The sequence below is a fragment of the Cetorhinus maximus genome, chromosome 12 (genome assembly GCF_964194155.1).
Source record: "Cetorhinus maximus chromosome 12, sCetMax3.hap1.1, whole genome shotgun sequence".
Lineage (NCBI taxonomy): Eukaryota > Metazoa > Chordata > Chondrichthyes > Lamniformes > Cetorhinidae > Cetorhinus > Cetorhinus maximus.
In genome coordinates, this window is record NC_135890.1 from 90615807 (window position 1) to 90635723 (window position 19917).

The window sequence follows — 19917 nt, forward strand, 5'->3', positions numbered from 1 at the left end:
GGCTCTGTGGGACTTGATCGGCCCAGACCTGCTAGGAGTGTACGAGAGTATGCTCCTGGCTGGCAGCATGTCAGAATCCATGAGGAAAGGCATCATCACCCTCATCTACAAGCACAAGGGGGAAAGGGAGGAAATTAGAAATTGGCGACCCATTTCACTGTTGAATGTGGACTATAAGATTCTGTCCAAGGTCATCGCCAATCGGGTCAAATCCGCTCTGGAATTGGTGATTCACCCTGACCAGACCTGCTCTGTGCCAGGCAGGAAGATCTCTGACAGCCTGGCGCTGCTCAGGGATACGATTGCCTATGTACAGGACAGGGGTGTGGATACCTGCCTCATCAGCTTGGATCAGGAGAAGGCCTTTGACAGAATATCGCACACCTACATGGGGGATGTGCTCTCCAAAATGGGGTTTGGGGAGGGAATTCGAAATTGGATCCAACTGCTCTACACTAACATCAGTAGCGCAGTCTCAATCAATGGGTGGGAAACAGATAGCTTTCCGATTAAATCTGGAGTCAGGCAGGGCTGTCCTCTCTCGCCTGTTCTTTTCGTGTGTTGCATAGAACCCTTTGCCGAGTCCATCAGGAAGGATCCGGGCATAAGAGGAGTGACGATCCCAGGCAGTGGAGGCACTCAGGTAAAAGCCTCCCTGTACATGGACGACGTCGCCGTCTTCTGCTCGGATCCGCTGTCGGTGCGCAGACTGATGCACATCTGCGACCAGTTCGAACTGGCCTCGGGAGCCAAGGTAAATCGTGGGAAGAGCGAGGCCATGTTCTTTGGGAACTGGGCTGACTGATCCTTCGTCCCCTTCACTGTCAGGGCTGACGGCCTGAAGGTGCTGGGGATATGGTTCGGAGGGACCAGGGCATGCGTTAGAAACTGGAAGGAGCGAGTGGCTATGGTGAAAAGGAAACTGGGCATGTGGGAGCGACGCTCCCTCTCCATTGCGGGTAAGAACCTGGTCATCAGGTGTGAGGCGCTCTCGCTGTTGCTGTACGTGGCGCAGGTCTGGCCCATTCCAGACTCCTGCGCGATGGCGATCACTCGAGCCATCTTCCGCTTTATCTGGAGGTCGAAAATGGATCGTGTCCGCAGGGACGCGATGTACAAGCCTCTAGATAAAGGGGGAAAAAACGTGCCCAACATCGCCCTCATACTGATGGCCACCTTTGTGTGTGGCTGCATCAAGCGGTGCGTAGACCCTCAGTACGCAAACACCAAGTGTCACTACGTGCTGAGGTTCTACCTGTCCCTGGTGTTGCGAAGGATGGGTCTGGCCACGCTGCCGCGGAACGCTCCAAGTAGTTGGACCGTGCCGTACCACCTGTCCCTGGTGGAAAAATTTATGCAGAAAAACACCTTTGACCACAAGTCCATCAGGCAGTGGTCAGCACGTAACGTCCTAGAGGCCCTGAGGGAAAAGGATAGGGTGGACCCTGTGGGATGGTTCCCCGAGCAGACTGTCAAAGTCATTTGGCAGAATGCCTCATCGCCAGAACTTTCCAACAAGCACCAAGACGTAGCTTGGCTGGTGGTGAGAAAGGCCCTCCCCGTCAGATCCTTCCTACACGCCAGGAGTCTCACCCCCTCTGCACGTTGCCCTCAAGGTGGCTGTGGTGGGGAAGAGACCGTTGTTCACCTCCTTGTGGATTGTGCCTTTGCAAAGAAAGTCTGGAGAGAGATGCAGTGGTTGCTGTCGAGGTTCATCCCGAGCAGTTCTGTGACACAGGACTCTGTGCTCTACGGGCTGTTCCCAGGGACACACACCGAGACAAACATCAACTGCAGCTGGAGGATCATCAACTCGGTGAAAGACGCGCTTTGGTCTGCCCGAAACTTGTTGGTCTTCCAGCACAAAGAGTTGTCCCCGACCGATTGTTGCGGACTGGCACAATCCAAAGTCCAGGACTACGTGCTGAGGGACGCACTAAAGCTTGGGGCAGCTGCCGCAAAGGCGCAATGGGGAAGGGTCGCTGTCTAAGACCTTTCTGCCACAGCGCACCGAGAGACTGGGAACTGTTTAGAGCCCCTCGGGCTGTACAGCTCAAAATGAAAGGCTGTAAATGATTGTAATATTGTTTGTACTGATGCACCTGGTGATACATTTTGTAAAAGTTTAACCTGGATTGTACCCTTGTAATGGTGTTTTTGAAATGGTTTGGAATGTGATTGAAGATATTTTATGAATAAAGTATATTTTTGCAAAAAAAAAAAACTACCACCTCTGGTCGACTCAGGAAAAGTGCATGGAATAATATCAAGTTGATTCTTAGGGCCCAGATGCTGGTTTATGAGGCCTGTATTCTCAGCACCTTGTTATATGGCCTCATTGCAGTGAGCTCCTTATGATTGATGTGCGCACTGACCAATCAAACTGCAGTGCTGTGCGCATTTGAGCCAATCGGTGGGAAAGGTGGGTGGGAAATGCTTTGGGAGATGGGTAGGCTGGTTGGCTTTACCCTGGAGTGAGTGAGGAAGGGAAGAAGATCCCAGAGCCGATGGCTATAGGAGCCCCTTAGGTAAATCTCCCGCAATGGAATTGTCTAACCAGTTTAACAGCAGCACCTGTAAAGTTTAACTGCAGCCAGAGCCGAACTTATGTCGATGGATTGATGGAAATAAAAGGCTGCACTACCTGCCGCTTTATTTATAGAAAATTTTAGGAGGAGATAAAGTTTGGATTTTGTAAGGAATTCATAAAGACGTAGAGAGAGGGATAGAGAGAGGGAGGGAAATAAAGAGAAACTAAGGCAGATAGAGAGTGATAGGGAAAGAGGGAGGGCGATAGAGAAAGTGGGGAAGGAGACAAGTGGTAAGTAATATTTGCACCACACAAGTGCCAGGCAATGACCATCACCAACAAAGGAGAATCTAACCATCTCCCCTTGATATTCAATGGCATTACCATCACTGAATCCCACACTATCAACATTCATTATCATTGACTAAACACTGAACTGGACCAGCCATATAAATACTGTAACTACAAGAGCAGGTCAGAGGCTGGAATTCCGATGTGAACAACTCACCTCCTGACTCCCCAAAGCCTATCCATCATTTTCAAGGCACTAGTCAGGAATATGATGGAATGCTCTTCACCTGCCTGGATAAGTGGGGTTCCACCAACACTCAAGAAACGCAACACCACCCAGGACAAAGAAATCCGCTTGATTGGCACCCCATCAACCATCTTAAATATTCAATTCCTTCACCAGTGGGAGACTGTGGCTGCAGTGTGTACAATTGACAACATGTATTGCAGCAACTCACCAAGGCTTCTTCGGCAGCATTTCCCAAACCTGCAGTCTCCATCAACTGGAAGACAAGAGCAGCAAGCACGTAGGAACATCACTACTGCTAGGTTCCCCTCCAAGTCACACACCACCCTGACTTTGTCACCGTCAAAATCCTGAACGTTCCTACCTAACATTACTGTGAAAGCCTCTTCACCACACGGGGAGTGCAGCAGATCAAGAAGGCAGCACTCCACCATTTTCGCAAGGGCATTGAGGGATTGACAATAAATGCTAGTCTTTCCAGCGACACCCACATCCTGTGAATAAATAAAAAAAACATCTTGGGCCTGTGGACAGTTTTCTGGGCAGGGTCTGCTTTTATAGCAATGTTTTTAAAACTAGTGGTAAAATGAGGAAACTGGAGTTACTCTTAACATTTTGCGATGCTATATGATGGACAAATGGACATATTGTGCTGAACAAAATCAATGCAATTGAGCAGAAACTCCATATCTTACTATTTAGCAGTACTGGATAAGGAGAATGGGGTTTATTTACAATGGGAGAGGTATTGCACTTTGGTAGAATTGCAGTAGTCCTTGACTTTGATAGGTCTCAGGGATGTTAAAGATCTTTTGTAGTACTGAGTGAAGCACAGCAGCGGCTCTGCTAGGACTTGACAGTACTGGGGAGGAGGTCTGGCATCACCGTGGAGGGAAAATCTGGGATTTGGCAGGATTACGAAGGGGTAGTTTAAAGTTCATCAGAACCAAGAGATGAAACAAGGGGTTTGACTCACTGCTGGATTCCTGGCATTTGTGAGCAGTGAGGGAAAAGGGAATGAGGAGGGCATGTGCCTGACAGCACAAAGTCTGGCAGCACTGGTTTGTAACACTTTTAAGAGATCTTTGTAAACATTGCAAATTTTGTTTTTCTGAAGTGCTTGAATGCAGCAATAGCAGCTTGTGTTATTCCTTAGTTGGAGCATGTGTTGCTGCTTTTTATCAGATTTGTTTTGTTAGCAACAGATGGACAGCATTGGATATTAGTGCCTTGTAATTTAAGTAGTGTGTTTTGGGTTGACCTGATTTTGTACTGTGTTTAATTTGGGGATTACCTCTATATATCCTCTATACATATTTTTTATACAGAAGGTCAAAAAAAGTATTCTGTTATCTTCTTGAGGAAAGAATCAGGATAATAGTTTTTTTTTGGCAAAACTGAGGCCCAGACACATTTGACCTACACTCTGTGAATCTCTTTGAACCCAAAATTATTTCGACTCCTGCTCCACCCTCCATGTGTTTAGAGGGATTAAGGAGCTGGAATAACCTTCTCAGTTGGTTTAACCAGCTGTTCTGTTTATTGGACGCAGAGCAGCAGAGGCTCATAGTGAGATGCCTGGCAGAGGACAGCAGCTCATTTGCAATTATACCTAATTTGCGCTTGTTTTATGTCAGTTTTTATGTTCTGTTGAAGGCAAATGAGCTCTGCAGGAAACTTGGGCATCCATTACTATTGGCAAGATCTTGTAGAAACTGCTGCAAATTTGGGTGTAATTGAGAACCAGAAAATTCAGGACTATTAAGTTTTAAACCAATGTTCCTGTTAATTAATATTTACCTTCAGCTGCAGCTACAAACAGATTTTGAAGTTCTGATCTAGGATTTGCCTGTTATTGCAGCAGTAGTACGAAGAACAGTTTTTAAAAATTCATTCATGGGGCGTGGGTGTCGCTTGCTAGGCCAGCATTTATTGCCAATACCTAATTGTCCTTGAGAAGGTGGTGGTGCCACCTGGAGCCTTCTGGAGCCACTGCAGTCCACATGATATAGGCACACCTTAGGTTTCAAAATAAGGCAAGCCAGAGAGTAAACAATCAAAGTCCTAACAGGTGTAGGGGATGTAGCTCAGTGGTAGAGCGCATGCTTTGCATGTATGAGGCCCTGGGTTCAATCCCCAGCATCTCCACAGTAAATTTTTAGCACAGACAAATAGGAAAAGGCAGTGGAGTTGCTAGTTAAAGAAGAAATTAATGCAATAGTGAGGAAAAGGTATTAGCTCTGATAATGTGGAATCTGTATGGGTAGAGCTGAGAAACACTAAGGGGCAAAAAATGTTATCGGGGGTGGTATATAGACCCCCAAACTGTAGCGGTGATGTTGGGAATGGCATTAAACAGGAAATTAGAGACATATGCAATAAAGGAACATCTGTAATTATGGGTGACTTTAATTTGCATATAGATTGGGCAAATCAAATTAGTAACAATACTGTAGAGGAGGAATTCCTGGAGTGTATACGGGATGATTTTCTGGACCAATATGTCCAGGAACCAACTAGAGAATAGGCCATCCTGGACTGGGTATTGTGTAAGGAGAAAGGAATAATTGGCAATCTAGTTGTGCGAGGCCCCTTGGGGATGAGCGACCATAATACAATTGAATTCTTCAACAAGATAGAGAGTGACGTAGTTGATTCTGAGACTAGGGTCCTGAATCTTAATAAAGGAAACTACGGTGGTATGAGGTGCGAGTTGGCTATGGTGGATTGGGAAATGTTACTTAAAGGGATGATGGTGGATAGGCAATGGCAAACGTTCAAAGAGCGCATGGGTGAACTGCAACAATTGTTTATTTCTTTCTGGAGCAAAAGTAAAATAGGAAAGGTGGCCAAACCATGGCTTACAAGGGAAATTAGAGATAGTATTAGATCTAAGGAAGAGGCATACAAATTGGCCAGAAAAAACAACAGACCTGAGGATTGGGAGCACTTTAGAATTCAGCAAAGGAGGACCAAGGGATTGTTTAAGAAGGGGAAAATAGAGTATGAGAGTAAGCTTGCGGGGAACATAAAAACTGACTGTAAAAGTTTCTATAGGTATGTGAAGAGAAAAAGATTGGTGAAGACAAATGTAGGTCCCTTACATCCTGAAACAGGGGATTTATAATGGGGAACAAAGAAATGGCTGACCAACTAAATACATACTTTGGTTCTGTCTTCACAAAGGAGGACACAAATAACATACCAGAAATGTTGGGGAACACAGTGTTTAGTGGGAGGGAAGAACTGAAAGAAATCAGTATTAGTAGGAAAATGGTGTTGGAGAAATTGATGGGATTGAAGGCCGATAAATCCCCAGGACCTGGTAATCTACATCCCAGAGTATTTAAGGAAGTGGCCCTAGAAATAGTGGATGCATTGGTGGTCATCTTCCGAGATTCTATAGGCTTTGGAACAGTTCCTACAGATTGGAGGGTAGCTAATGTAACCCCACTATTTAAAAAGGGAGATAGAGAGAAAGCAGGGAATTATAGACCAGTCAGCCTGAAGTCGGTAGTGGGGAAAATTCTAGAGTCCATTATAAAAGATTTAATAGCTGAGCACTTGGAAAACAGTGGCAGAATCGGACAGAGTCAGCATGGATTTACGAAAGGGAAATCATGCTTGACAAATCGACTGGAATTTTTCGAGAATGTAACTAGTAGAATTGATGAGGGGGAGCCAGTGGATGTGGTTTATTAGGACTTTCAGAAGGCTTTTGACAAAGTCCCACATAAGAGATTAGCATGTAAAACTAAAGCACATGGGCTTGGGGGTAGTGTATTGAGATGGATAGAAAACTGGCTGAAAGACAGGAAACAATGAGTAGGAATAAACTGATCTTTTTCCGAATGGCAGGCAGTGACTAGTGGGGTACCACAGGGATCGGTGCTGGGACCCCAGCTATTCACAATACATATTAATGATTTAGATGAGGGAGCTAAATGTAATATCTCCAAAATTGCAGATGACACAAAGCTGGGTAGGAGGGTGAGCTGTGAGGAGGATGTGATTTGTCCAAATCGGTGTGATTTAGACAAGCTGAGTGAGTGGGCAAATGCATGGCAGATGCAGCATAATGTAGATAAATGTGAGGTTATCCACTTTGGTAGCAAAAACAGGAAGGCAGATTATTACCTGAATGGCTATAAATTGAGAGAGGGGAATGTACAATGAGACCTGGTTGTCATCGTACACCAGTCGCTGAAGGTAAGCATGCAAGTGCAGCAGGCGGTAAAGAAGGCAAATGGTATATTGGTCTTCATAGTGACAGGAGCAGGGATGTCATACTGCAGTTATACAGGGCCTTAGTGAGACCACACTTGAAATATTTTGGTCCCCTTATCTGAGGAAGGATGCTCTTGCTATAGAGGGAGTACAGTGAAGGTTTACCAGACTGATTCCTGGGATGGCAGGACTGACATACGAGGAGAGATTGAGTTGGTTAGGATTATATTCGCTGGAGTTCAGAAGAATGAGGGGGGAATCTCATAGAAACCTATAAAATTCTAACAGGACCAGACAGGGTAGATGCAGGAAGGATGTTACCGATGTTGGGGGAGTCCAGAACCAGGGGTCACAGTCTGAGGATACTGGGTAGACCACTTAGGACTGAGATGAGGAGAAATTTCTTCACCCAGAGAGTGGTGAGCCTGTGGAACAAAGAACAAAGAACAAAGAACAAAGAACAAAGAAAAGTACAGCACAGGAACAGGCCCTTCGGCCCTCCAAGCCTGCACCGATCATATTGCCTGTCAAACGAAAACATTTTGCACTTCCGGGGTCCGTATCCCTCTATTCCCAAACTATTCATGTATTTGTCAAGCTGCCTCTTAAACACCACTATCATACCTGCTTCCACCACCTCCTCTAGCAGCGAATTCCAGACACTCACTACCCTCTGCGTAAAAAACTTGCCCCGCACAGCTCCTCTGAAGTTTTCTCCTCTCACCTTAAATCTATGTCCCCTAGTAATTGACTCTTCCACCCCGGGAAAAAGCTTCTGACTATCTACTCTGTCCATGCCGCTCATTATTTTGTAAACTTCTATCAAGTCGCCCCTCAATCTCCGTCACTCTAGTGAGAACAATCCGAGTTTCTCCAATCTCTCCTCATAGCTAATAACCTCCAGACCAGGCAGCATCCTGGAAAACCTCCTCTGCACCCTCTCCAACGCCTCCATATCCTTCTGGTAATGTGGCGACCAGAATTGCACGCAATATTCCAAGTGTGGCCTAACCAAGGTTCTATACAGCTGCAGCATGACTTCCCAGCTTTTATACTCAATACCCCTGCTGATGAAGGCAAGCATGCCATATGCCTCCCTGACTACCTTATCCACCTGCTTTGCCACTTTCAGTGACCTGTGGACCTGTACACCCAAATCCCTCTGCCCATCGATGCACTTAAGGGTTCTGCCATTTACTGTATAATTCCTACCTGTATTAGACCTTCCAAAATGCATTACCTCACATTTGTCCGGATTAAACTCCATCTGCCATTTCTCCGCCCAAGTCTCCAACCGATCTATATCCCGTTGTATCCTTTGACAATCCTCTTCACTATCTGCAACTCCTCCAACCTTAGTGTCGTCTGCAAACTTACTAATTAGCCCAGTTACATTTTCCTCCAAATCATTTACGTATACTACAAACAGCAAAGGTCCCAGCACTGATCCCTGCGGAACACCACTAGTCACAGCTCTCCATTCAGAAAAGCACCCTTCCAATGCTACCCTCTGTCTTCTATGACCAAGCCAATTCTGTATCCATCTTGCCAGCTCACCTCTGATCCCGTGCGACTTTATCTTCTGTACCAGTCTGCCATGAGGGACCTTGTCAAAGGCCTTACTGAAATCCATGTATATAACATCCACTGCCCTTCCATCGTCGATAATCTTTGTCACTCCCTCGAAAAACTCGATCAAGTTAGTGAGACACGACCTCCCCTTCACAAAACCATGCTGCCTCTCACTAATACACCCATTTGTTTCCAAATGGTAGTAAATCCTGTCACGAAGAATCTTCTCCAATAATTTCCTTACCACTGACGTAAGGCTCACCGGCCTGTAATTTCCTGGATTATCCCTGCTACCCTTCTTAAACAATGGAACAACATTGGCCATTCTCCAGTCCTCTGGGACCTCACCCGTAGCCAGTGAGGATACAAAGATTTCTGTCAAGGCCCCAGCAATCTCCTCCCTTGCCTCCCTCAGTACTCTGGGGTAAATCCTATCTGGCCCTGGGGATTTATCCACCTTAATATTCTTCAAGACGCCTAACACCTCTTTTTTGATCTGCACATGATCCAGGCTATCTACACACACTTCCCTGGACAAATCGACCGCTAAGTCCTTCTCTTTGGTGAATACTGATGAGAAGTACTCATTTTGTATCTCTCCCATTTCTCCTGGCTCCCACACAGATCCCCACCTCTGTCCCTGAGTGGGCCTACCCTTTCCCTGACTACCCTCTTGCTTTTTATATATGTATAAAAGGCCTTGGGATGTTCCTTAATCCTGGTTGCCAATGACTTTTCATGACCCCTTTTAGCCCTCCTGACTCCTTGCTTAAGTTTCTTCCTACTTTCTTTATATTCTCCATGGGCTTAATCTGTTCCCAGCCTTCTAGCCCTTACGAATGCTTCCCTTTTCTTTTTGACTAATCTCACAATATCCTTTGTTATCCAAGGTTCCTGAAACTTGCCATACTTATCCTTCATCCTAGCAGGAACATGCCGGTCCTGAATCCTTATCAACCGATGTTTGAAAGCCTCCCACATGTCAGTTGTTGATTTGCCCTCAAACATCCGCCTCCAGTCTAGATTCCTCAGTTCCTGCCTAATATTGTTATAATTAGCCTTCCCCCAATTAAGCACCTTAACCCGAGGACTCCTGTTATCCTTGTCCACCAGTACCTTGAAACTTACTGATTTATGGTCACTTTTCCCGAAATGCTCCCCTACTGAAACTTCGACCACCTGGCCGGGTTCATTCCCTAATACCAGCTCCAGTATTGCCCCTTCCCTAGTTGGACAATCTACATATTGTCTCAGGAAGCCCTCCTGGATGCACCTTACAAATTCTGCACCATCCAAACCCCTAGCACTAAGTGATTCCCAGTCAATATAGGGAAAGTTAAAATCACCCACCACAACAACCCTATTGCTTTTATATCTTTCCAAAATCTGCCTACATAACTGTTCCTCAATCTCCCGCCGGCAATTGGGAGGCCTATAGTAAACCCCCAACATTGTGACTGCACCCTTGCTTATGTTTATTTCTTTGAAGCTAAAAAAGAAGCCTTCAATTGCACATAGTGTAAGTAAAACAAATAGAATTCCTTGAACTCAGACTCTTTGGCTCCTTTAAGGCTTCGCAAGCAGCTCCACACCAACAGAAATTCAAACTGAGCTCCTTAAAAAGTGGTTAAGATAAAATCCATAAATATTACTTCAGACCAACATAGAACCCTAAAAATCAGTTATATTATCAAAATCTTACAGCATGAAACCAGTAAAAGGGTGAGCTGGTCCTCTGGGTTTAGGATTGGGCTTGAGCTGGAACTGGTTCCAATCAATACACTTTATGTCGTTATTTAAAAAAGAAATTAATATATTACCAATTCACCATGTGCTCACCCTTGGGGAATTACAATTTCTGGCCCAGACCCTTACTATTGCTTCTAGATGGTGCATCCTGTGTGGTTTCAGCAGAGGGAGAGACAGGCTGCTCAGATCCCTGCTCTCACTGCCGAGAGGCTTGTGGTCTCCACCCTCTGGGTCTCAGAGCCCCTCAGGGTCCCGGCAAAGACTGATCCACCTGTATCTGTGCAGGAGCAGATTCAGCTGGTGGGAGATGGGACAGTGTGTCTGGGGGAGGGGGTGGAGTCTGTCATCATTAAAGCAGCAGACATCTCGTGCACGGCCGTGGTCATGACCTGCATGGACCCATTTCAGAGCCATGCTTGAAGCTTCATGGAGGCAGCCACTCTCTCCATGACAGACAGTCTCTGGAATCTCCTCCAGCCCTACGACCCTCTGAGCTCTCTGCACTCCTCCAATTCTGACCCCTTGCACATTCCCCATCTACATCACTCCATTGGGGCCTGTGCTTTCAGCTACCGAATTCCCAAGCTTTGGAATTCCCTCCCTAAACCTCTCTCTCCTCCTTTAAGATACTTCTTAAAATCTACCTGTTCGAAATTCGCTACCACAGAAGTAGTTGAGGCCAAAACATTATATGTTTTCAAGAAGGAGTTAGATGTAGCTCTTGGGGCGAAAGGGATCAAAGGATATAGGGAGAAAGGGGGTGCAGGCTATTGAGTTGGATGCTCAGCAATGATCATAATGAATGGTGGAGCAGGCCCAAAGGGCCGAATGGCCTACTCTGGCTCCTATTTTCTATGTTTCTGTGTTTTTGTGTAATAAAGAGTTCCTGGGAATCATTTGCTAGGTTGCTAGACTTGTGGGTGTGCATTTGGTTCATGGAATTTATTTTGAGCATCCTTGATGTAATGGTAAATAAATTCCATTTGAAACACTGACGGCCTTGAACTCTTTTGTGCTTGACTGTATAAATAATTACACAATTTGTATGGTAAAAATAAATTTCTTAGTTTTATAATGTTGGCAAGATGCTGGGTTATGGTGGTCGAGAAACTTGAATGCAAGCTTGCATTTAGGTGAAATAGGTGTATCCTACTTGAAAATTGTGCAGTAACTGGACAAACTCGTCTATACAGTTAATGTAAAAGCAGCTTTCCCTCAATCTGCTTTTTAAAAATTCTTTAACAATCCAATGATATTTAAACAATTGTATCAAGCAAAGTCAATATATTCACAGAATCACACAGTGCAGAAGAGGCCCTTCGGCCCATCAAGTCTGCACCGACACATGAGAAACACCTGACCTACCTACCTAATCCCATTTACCAGCACTTGGCCCATAGCCTTGAATGTTATGACGTGCCAAGTGCTCATCCAGGTACTTTTTAAAGGATGTGAGGCAACCCGCCTCCACCACCCTCCCAGGCAACGCATTCCAGACCGTCACCGCCCTCTGGGTAAAAAAGTTTTTCCTCACATCCCCCCCCTAAACCTCCTGCCCCTCACCTTGAACTGTGTCCCCTCATGACTGACCCTTCAACTAAGGGGAACAGCTGATCCCTATCCATCCTGTCCATGCCCCTCATAATCTTGTACGCCTCGATCAGGTCGCCCCTCAGTCTTCACTGCTCCAACGAAAACAACCCAAGTCTATCCAACCTCTCTTCATAATTTAAATGTTTCATCCCAGGCAACATCCTGGTGAACCTCCTCTGTACCCCATCCAGTGCAATCACATCCTTCCTATAATGTGGCGAGCAGAACTGCACACAGGACTCCAGCTGTGGCCTCACCAATGTTCTATACAGCTCCAACATAATCTCCCTACTTTTGTAATCTATGCCTCGATTGATAAAGGCAAGTGTTCCATATGAGTCGGATGCTCAGCCATGATCATAATGAATGGCGGAGCAGGCTCAAAGGGCCGAATGGCCTACTCTGGCTCCTATTTTCTATGTTTCTATGTTTCTGTGTAATAAAAAGTTCCTGGGAATCATTTGCTGGGTTGCTAGGCTTGTGAGTGTGCATCGCTACCCCCCACCCCACCCCCACTAGGGCCATCTGCCACTAGCTTGTCCTGCTTGCTACCCTTAATGTCTCCATTAGCACATCCTTTAGATAATATCACCACCGTCAACACCCCTTTGTCCTTTTGTCTATGACATCTTTGGCAGTCTCTTCTTGGCCTCCACCTATCACTGGCCCCCTATCAAGCTCTACCTGTCCCACCCCCCTCTACCAGCTTATATTTCATCTCATTTCCATATTTCTTAGTTCTGATGAAGGGTCATATGGACTCGAAACGTTAACTGTATCCCTCTCCGCAGATGCTGTCAGACCTGCTGAGTTTTTCCAGGTATTTTTGTTTTTGTTCTAGATTTCCAGCATCCGCCGTATTTTGCTTTTGTCCCATATGTCTTTTTCATCACCCCACTAACATGCCCCTCCACCTTCGGAGATCTATGGACACACACGCCAAGGTCCCTTTGTTCCTCAGAACTTCCTAGTGCCATGCCATTCATTGAATACTTCCTTGTCAAATTACTCCTTCCAAAGTGTATCACCTCACACTTTTCAGGGTTAAATTCCATCTGCCACTTACCTGCCCATTTGACCATCCCGTCTATATCTTCCTGTAGCCCAAGACACTCAACCTCACTGTTAACTACCCGGCCAATCTTTGTGTCATCCGCAAACTTACTAATCCTACCCCCCACATAGTCATCTATGTCGTTTATATAACCCAGCACAGATCCCTGTGGTACACCACTGGACACTGGCTTCCAGTCACGAAAGCAGCCTTCTGTCTCCTACAACTAAGCCAATTTTGACTCCACCTTATCAAATTACCCTGTATTCCATGTGCATTTTCCTTCTTTATAAGTCTCCCATGTGGGATCTTGTCAAAGGCTTTGCTGAAATCCATATAAACTGCATCAACTGCACTACCCTCATCTACACACCTGGTCACCTCCTCAAAGAATTCAATCAAATTTGTTAGGCATGACCTCCCTCTGACAAAGCCATGCTGACTATCCCTGATGAAACCTTGCCGCTCCAAGTGGAGATAGATTCACGTTTGCAGAATTTTCTCCAATAGTTTCCCTACCACTGACGTGAGACTCACTGGTCTGTAGTTCCCTGGCTTATCTCTACAACCCTTCTTAAAAACCGGAACCACATTAGCTGTTCTCCTGTCCTCTGGCACCTCCCCCGTAGCCAGAGAGGAATTGGGTCAGAGCCCCTGCGATCTCTTCCCTTGCCTCCCTCAGCAGCCTGATACACAAATCATCTGGACCTGGAGATTTGTCCACTTTTAAGTCTGCCAACACCTCCAACACCTTGTCACTCCCTATATCAATTTGCTCAAGAACCTCGCAGTCTCTCTCCCCGAGTTCCAAACCTTCATCCTCATTCCCTTGGGTGAAGACGGATGTGAAGTATTCGTTCAACACCCTACCGATGTCCTCTGGCTCCACCCAAAGATTTCCCCCTTGGTCCCTAATGGGCGCTACTCTTTCCCTGGTTATCCTCTTCCCATTGATATACTTATAGAATATCTTGGGATTTTCCCTACTTTTACCAGCCAGAGCTTTTTCATATCCCCTCTTTGCTCTCCTAATTGCTTTCTTAAGCTCCACCCTGCACTGTCTGTACTCCACTAATGTGTCTGCTGATTTGCTTCCCTTGTACCTGCTAAAAGCCTCTCTTTTCCTTCTCATTGTATCCTGAATATCTCTGGTCATCCATGGTTCTCTGGGCTTGTTACTCCTTCCTTTCACCCTAGAGGGAACATGTTGAGCCTGTACCCTCCCCATTTCCTTTTTGAATGCTCCCATTGCTCTCCTGTAGATTTCTCCACAAGTAGCTGTTCCCAGTCTACCTTGGCCAGATCCTGCCTTATTTTACTAAAATCTGCTTTTCCCCAATTTGCAACTTGTCTATTTCTTTGTCCATAACAAGCTTAAATTGTACCATGATAAAAACAAAAAGCTAAAAGCTACTGCGGATGCTGGAAATCCAAAACAAAATAAAAACAGAATTACCTGGAAAAACTCAGCAAGTCTGGCAGCATCGGCGGAGAAGAAATCAGTCAACGTTTCGAGCCCTCATGGCCCTTCAGCTGCTGAAGGGCCATGAGGGCTCGAAACGTTGACTGATTTCTTCTCCGCCGATGCTGCCAGACTTGCTGAGTTTTTCCAGGTAATTCTGTTTTTATTTTGTTTTAAATTGTACCATGTTGTTTTCGCTATCACTAAAATGCTCCCCCACCACCACCTCAGCCACCTGTCTGGCTTCATTCCCCATAATTAGGTCCAGCACTGCGCCATCCCTTGTTGGACCCTCTACACATTGACCTAAAAAGTTCTACTGTACACATTTTAAGAAATCCACTCCATCCAAGCCCTTAACACTATGCCTATCCCAATTAATGTTGGGAAAGTTGAAATCACCTAATATAATTACCCTCTCGTTATTGTTTTTACACACCTCTGTGAATTGTGCACATATCTGCTCATCAATTTCCCGCTGACTATCTGGGGGTCTATAATAAACACCTATTAATGTGGTTGCCCCTTTTTTATTCCTAAACTCTACCCACAAAGCTTCATTCAATGCCCTCTCCAAGATATCATCTCTCCTTACTGCAGTAACCGACTCCTTAACTAATAATGCAATGCCTCCTCCTCTTTTACCCCCTCCCGTGTCTCGCCTGAAGATTCTCTTTCCCGGAATGTTGAGCAGTCAACCCTGCCCTTCCCTCAACCACGTCTCAGTGATGGCTACTATATCACAATTCCACGGGTCAATCCTCACCCTTAACTCATCCGTTTTACCTGTAATACTCCTGGCGTTAAAGTAGAGGCCATCCAGCCTTGCCTTACTCCCTTGAAACGTAATGTAGCTGTACTCCCTCTGACTTGATTGTTTTACTGTATTATGATGTGTCCCTATTCTGTTAACATTCTGTGTTCCCTCCCCCTGCCGAATTAGTTTAAACTCCTCCCAACAGCACTAGCAAACCCACCTGCAAGGATGTTAGTCCCGCTCTGGTTCAGATGTAGACCGTCCCGCTTGTACAGGTCCCACCTTCCCCAGAAACGGTCCCAGTGATTCAGGAATCTAAAACCCTCCCTCCTGCACCAACTCTTAAGCCACATATTCATCTGCACTATTCTCCTATTTCTGTGCTCACTGGCACGTGGCACTGGGAGTAATTCAGAGATTCCAACCTGAGAGATCCTGCTTTTTAGTCTACTCCCTGAATTCTTGATGCAAGACCTCATCCCTCTTTCTACCTATGTCATTGGTACCAACATGTACCATGACCTTTGCCTTATCACCCTCCCCCTTCACAATGCCCTGCAGTCGTTCAGTGACATTCCAGACCCTGGCACCAGGGAGGCAACACACCATCCTGGAGTCACGTTGACAGCCACAGTAGTGCCTACCTATTTCCCTGGATTTGTGCAACGTTTTCAGCCTAACTCTGCTAACTGATCCCTCTGTGACTGTCATATGCACTAAAACCATCCAGTGTGAAAATGGTTGCAAAGACTCCATGGTGAGGTGAAATTGGGTTTAAGAGCTGCTCAGGGGGTCTGTTGGACCTTCTGGGTACTTTATAAATTTACTATTGTATATTTTTAATGTTTTGAGACTTTTATCTTCTGTGCCTGTTGTCAGTGCTCTCAAACATTAAATATTTACTCCTTGTGAGGCAGATTATGCTTACCAGAATGCGTAATTATTAGCATGACCAGGCAAAGTGCAACCCACAGCCTGTTTTAGAACAGTACGTTTTAACAACTGCTAATTTTTTACAGATCACTGGTGCAACATAACATCAGCCTCATATCTGGTTTATATAACTAGTTCTTGGACAAACTACTACGTGGTGCACCTTAAAGTAACAGTGGTCAACTTGAAGGGAAATATTGAATTTTCTTTTTCTTTTCTGTGAGCTTTTATTGGCTGATAACCACAAGCAGGTTTTGAAAGGTGAGTTTCTGGGTCTGCTCTTTTGGCTACAAGGGATCATGAGGATCATTAAGGCCCACCCAGCGGCATCCCTGATGGGAAGCGCTACGTGCTTCCTGTTCCGGGGGGGAGGGAATCCCCATCTGCCAAAGTGCGATCTTTCACGCATGTGCGCGAAAGAGCGCACTTCTCGCTGAGGCAAGGTGCTGTCTCAGGGAGACCAGTGACAGTCCGAAAAACTTTAAAAAGACAAAAATTTAAAAATTATTAACATGTCCCCCTCATGTGACAATGTCACACGAGATGGGACATGTTAATAAAAAGCACATAAACTTTATAACTTTTTCACAAAACGGACATGAAACTTCAACTCGCCAGTAGATGAAGTTTCATGAATAATCTGCAGCCCGCTGGGGCTCCTGGCCTGCCCGCCAGCCTTAAGGTTGGCCGGGCAGGGTGTTTAATAAGGTTAATTAGCCTGTCAATGGCCTCAATTGGCCATTGACAGGTCGGCGGGCGGACAGCTGATTTCGCTGTCCGCCCACCTTCCTAAATATTTAAAGGGACCTGGTTGACGTCGGGGATTCCTCCCAACGTCGTCCCGCATCATTTTCCCCTCGGCAAGCGGGCCCCGCCCCCAAATTGCCGAGGGGAAAATCCTGGCCTAGGGCTCAGTCAGCTGGTCTCACAGTTAAACACAATATCAAGGTTGAGAATAATCTCAGTTTCAGCATCTGACTGTTGCCAAGAAACAGACTTTACAATGGGGATTGAGACAATGGCTTTGGTCATCCCAGTATTTAGTTGGAGAAAATTTCTGCTCACCTAGTACTGGATGTCAGACAAGCAGTATGACAAATCGGAGATAGTGTAGGGGTCAAGGTGATGAAATAGAGCTAAGTGTCATCGGCATATATGTGGAACCTGATGTGTTTCTGAATGCTATCACATCACATAGATGAGAAATAGAAGGGCGCCAAGGTTAGATTTGTGGGCAACTCCAGATGTAATGGTGTTGGAAGTGGGAAGAGAAGCCATTGCAGATGATTTTCTGGATAGATAAGAATGCAATCAGGCAAACATCGTCCTATCGAGTTGAATGACGGAGAGGCATTGGAGAAAGATGGTGTGGTCAGCTTATCAAAGGCAGCAGGGAGTTTGAGAAGGATGAAGGGCGATCATTTTCCATGGTCACAGTCACATGGGATGTCATTTGTGACTTTGATAAGGGCTGTTAAGAACTTTGATGGGGCAGAAACCTGATTGGAGGGTTTCGAACATGGAGTTCTGAGAAAGATGGGCACAGATTTGTAAAGTGACAATGTGTTCAAGGACATTGGGGAGGAAGGGGATGTAGGAGATGGTGGGGTAGTTTGCAAGGACTTAGTGGTCAAGGGTGTTTATTGAGGAGAGAGATGACGGTGGCAGATTTGACGGGGACCTGAGGAGAGGGAACCATCAACAAGATCAGCTGACATAGGGACCAGGAAGGGAAGTTGGGGCTGATCAATTGAATTGCTAAATTGTGAGGAATTGTGTGATTGATAACCTCTTAGGTGTAAATGATGGTTAATTATTTTGAAAGACCTAGGACTGGCCTTGAAGATGCAAAATGCTGAAGGCTTTTTAAGCAACAGAATAATTATCAGAGTGTTTAGTAAACTATAGCATAATTACTGGTGTATTTAAGTAAATTATAGTCCTTGTATTCCATATAAATTATGCACAGTTCCGCTCTGTCAATATGTTGAATTTGAGATTAAACTCACATTCTCTGGCAGATAACATGATGAAAATAAAATGAATAAAATGTGTTTGTTGTGATGCTGCATATTCAGTGGCATTGCTAGCAGCAGCCCAATCTACGATCACTCGTTGCCGGTAGGACTTTTGCACCTTGCAGCTTATTGAAACTGAGGACCTCACATCATTCAGTTGCAGGGATTGTTCCAAGGGAGAAAGAAAATGCCAAAGGAATTTGTAAGTAACAGCAAAAGTGGGGATAAACTCATCCACCCAAAGTATCTCTTGCACTCGCAAAAATGTTGATGGTTGTAGATGGTCCTTTAGAAGTTTTAAATTGGTCACTTCTGCTTGCCCTAAGTTTTAGTGTACGTTTCCGTCTTGTACATGCATCCAATTTTGATATATGGGTTGAAGACTGTCAAAAAGTACTACAGATTTATCCTTGGTATAAGAACATTCAGCCTGTCGAGACTGCTTCGCTATTCAATACAATCACGGCTGATCTTGGGCTTCAACTCAGCTTTCCCACTTGTTCTCCAAGCCCTTTGATTCTCTGAGACACCAAAAACCTATCTATCTCAGCTTTAAATACCTTCAATGGTGGCACACCTGCATTCCTCTGGGGTCGTGAATTCCAAAGATTCGCTTTGGGTGAAGAAATTTCTCCTCATCTCAGTCCTAAATGATCAGCCGCTTATCCTGAAACTGGTGCCTCCTTGTTCTAAATTCCCCAGCCAGGGGAAGCAATAGCCGGGATTTTCAGGTCCCGCCTGCCGCGGGGCAGGAAATTCCCACCCGGAGTCAACGGACCTTTGGCTGGACCATCAAATTTTCTGCCCCACCCGGGACAATTCCCGCAGTGGGCAGGACCAGAAAAATCCCAGCCAATGCCTCAGTACCTACCCTGTCAAGCTCCTTCATATTTTTATCTAATGGCTGGGCTGTTCTGAGAGACAGTGGGGGGAAACTTTACCCAGTGAGGGCTGAGAGGTGTCGATGCATGCAGGGGAATAAAACATCAAAATATGCCGCCTTGCCGGAAAGCCAATATGATCCTGCTCACTTTTGCATTTAACCTGCGTGCGTTTGGAGGTGCATGGGGACCTGTGGGGCAGGTGGGATGGCGATTTTAATACGTAAAGTTGGCATTGAATGAAGAGCTAACCCTGCATGCTGGTTTTAACTGCCAGCCCATGGGTTTCTTGTCCTGCCTGAAACTCGCTAAGGTCAATGAGGCAAGAGCACAGCATGGGTTGATGGGGCTGTGAAATTGATAGGCTTGAAAACCGTTAAATAGTGAACAAAGACAGCTGCTTCCTTGTCTAAGCGAAAGGGTTTTTGCTCTTAGGACCTGTTCTGAGAGTGTACTTTCACTGTTTTGGAGATGGAAATTGGAAGCAGAGTTGATGAAATTTTTCAGTTTGGGGTGGGTGCAGGAAACAGCACCGAATCAATGTACTGAAAAAAGAGGCGAGGGAGGGGAGTAGTAATGTTCCACATATCCCACAAAAGGCAG

The 19917-nt window shown here is 45.6% G+C and overlaps 1 long non-coding RNA gene and 1 other non-coding gene across 2 annotated transcripts in view; both read left to right on the forward strand.

The window, feature by feature from the left end:
* LOC144687118 (uncharacterized) overlaps window positions 1–19917 on the forward strand; it is a 46934-nt gene that overhangs the window by 6957 nt on the left and 20060 nt on the right. The window lies entirely within an intron of this gene.
* trnaa-ugc (transfer RNA alanine (anticodon UGC)) lies at window positions 5145–5216 on the forward strand. Its single transcript has one exon. It is a non-coding gene; the product is annotated as a tRNA-Ala (tRNA).